This window comes from Chenopodium quinoa, unplaced genomic scaffold (assembly GCF_001683475.1).
Source record: "Chenopodium quinoa cultivar QQ74 unplaced genomic scaffold, ASM168347v1, whole genome shotgun sequence".
NCBI lineage: Eukaryota > Viridiplantae > Streptophyta > Magnoliopsida > Caryophyllales > Amaranthaceae > Chenopodium > Chenopodium quinoa.
Window position 1 is genome coordinate 2,850,058 of NW_018745000.1, and position 2,974 is coordinate 2,853,031.

Below are 2,974 nucleotides of genomic sequence, written 5' to 3' on the forward strand. Positions count from 1 at the left end.
CTTGAAACCTTAACATGCATCAATTTTGTCCAACTACTAGTGAATATAATGCTTGACTAGTTAATTTGGTAAGGAATGTGTGATAGTTCCATATTCCTGGTATGTCAATGAATTTGAGTATGGGTTTGCAACTATTAGTAATATTTATATGATTCATTATTATGCACATTGTGGAGGACGAAGGCATTTGTTCTTTTAGGTAGCCTCCAGATGATTGTAGATACATTTGTTCCCTTCTTGCTACCCATGTTGTTTCCTTGACCTTTTGTTGTTTTATTAGCCATATTACAAGCCTATTTTTCCCCATTGGTTACTAGTCCCAAGCTTGGCTTGGGGGAGCTATTAGTGAGTGAAGTAAGGGAGTTTGTAGTGTGCTTATTATTTGCACAATTTGGGTGGGTTTTGAGAAGTTGTTTTGTTGTTGATCATGTTTATTTTTGATGAGTTTGAGAGTTATATTTTCTTGAAAAAAATAAAGCATGATGTTATGAAAAAAAAAAAGAAGTTCAAGAAAAAAAAATGTAAAAAATAAGTGAACTTCAAAAGAAAAGAAAAAAAATTGTTTAATGTTCAAATGTTCTAGTTGGAGGTTGATCAAAGAAAAAAATAATAGGGCTTCAATGAAAAAAATTCGAGTTTGGAAAATAAAGTTTGTTTATACACTCCACTTCTTCATTATTATACTTTATGAGTGAATTTTGTAAGAGTTGGGATTATTTATTACGATTGGAGTATATTTGGTTGATGTTAGAGTTGGTTATGTAGGAGATGTTGATCATTATTTATTTTGATCATAGGCTTTATTAGGATTTTCTCCCTTAAGCATAGCTTTTCTCTCACTTGTTCCCAAATAATTCCTACCCTTTACCCTAGCCTTACATTACAAGCTTTAAAGACCTTCCGACCTTTCTGCATAGAATTGTACGAATGTGAAAGTGTTGTTTATCAATGCAAGTTATGATTTGGCATATTTCGAGTCGACTAGTAGGATTGAGCGTTCATTGTTTTATACACACGAGAGTGTGAGTTGGGAGGGCTATTGTTCACATAAAGGGGTTGGATGGAGAGCGATCGAGTACATCTTTTACTCGCCACAAAAATGAGAGTTGAGTGCGTGAGCACTAGTCTTGAATTCTATATGCTCTTGTGGTTTGCACTATTTAACAATTGTTAGCGAAAATTGGTAATTAGATGGATTTGATTGGTTGATTTTGAAGCATGTTTATTTGATTTACCCTGATCGTTTGTGCTTGATTTTTACTTTTGGGGTGAAGTATATTTATTGATTCATTGAAGAGATCTTTGCTTAGGGACAAGCAAAGGTTTGGCTTGGGGGAGTTTGATGTGTTTGTTTTATATAGTATTTTACCCCCGTCCCTTGGTCATAATTAGTAGTGTTTTTGGCTCTTTAGAGCCACTTTTATTACCAATTGGTGTTTTCTAGTGTTTTCGTAGATTTGGTTGACTTTTGCAGGGATTTATGCTTTTGGAGTATTTTCCCGATTTATTTTTGAGCAATCATGAGCATTGGAGAAATACGACCATCTTTGAAGCCCAAGGCCGGTTAGAGTCATCGAGCCGGTGATTAAGGGCTCGGTAATTGGGATTCCGAGGTATTTGGACTGAGTATTCAAGACCCAAAGAGGAAATCCGGATTGGGCCGAGAAATCAAGCCTAGTCGAAGTCCGAGCCTCAAAGTGAAGCAAGGGCCCGATCGGGCAAGGTCTAGCACGATCGGGCGTGACTGATAGAGCGCCCGATCGTGCGCGCGTCTAGCACGATCGGGCGATGCTGCTAAGAAGAAGCACAAAGAAAAAGGCGGGCCCGATCGGGCGGCCCTTCGCCGGATCGGGCGCGCGTTTGTATAGGACCTGATTAGTTTAGTGTAAATTTTTTTTTTTAGGAAACGTTTAAGTAGGAGTTTTGTACGTAATTTTTTATTACCTTCTGACAGGGTAAAGTCGTATCCCCTAATCAAAAGTAAATACCTAAATCCCCTAACTAAAGTAGAGAGGGAAGTAGGGTCGATCTCCACAGGGAAACAAGTCTTTTTACTCCTAATTAATTATTATAATCTAAATTATCTAAGTAACCAATATTTATATTTGAGTATGAGACTAAACTACAAAGAATAGGATTAGGGAGAAAACAATATATAAAAGGATCTAGGGCATAGGTTCACCAATAAATAATACTCTAGGGTAAAACATAGTAATCAATCATTGACATTGCATAAATAACATGATTAAAACAGGCTCTCGCAATTTATTAATCAACATAGATCAAACAGGCTCTCACAATTTACTAGATCTAAGTTCTTATTGAAAATAGCCTTTAATATCAAATGAACATCTGCTCGATTCATCAATTTAATATTGTTGTACTTTTACAAGCCGCAATTGTAAAACGTTAAAACAATTCAATAAGAAATTATCTTGCAATACCAACAATCAATAATAGTCAATCATCAATGCATCAATTAACCAGATTGAAAAGGGCTTTCGCTACGTATTACAATCACAGAATTAATCTACCGGTATTAAATCTCATCTCTCGAATCTCGACTTAACCATTTATAAATTAATCTGTCTATTGAAACTAGACCTAAACATCAATTCTCATCTCTCGAATCTTGAATCAATATTGTCAAACTCATGCATAAAATATAGGCCTAATCTAGTCACAGAGCATTAAATCAATCAATAGGAAATTAATCTAGCATTGATAATCAACAACAATAATTTACCCCTTCATATTATTTATTAGATCCCTATAAACCCTAGAAATTAAACTACTCACACATATTAAAAATTAAACTAATCAAAGTAATAAAATAAATCATGATGAAAGGAATAAAATAAATAACTAAGATTAAGGGAAGAGAAATCGTTACCAAATTAATCTGGAATTAATCAAAGAAATAAGAACAAAGGTTTAGAGAGATTTAGAGAGAGAAGACTAAGTAGAGAGACAA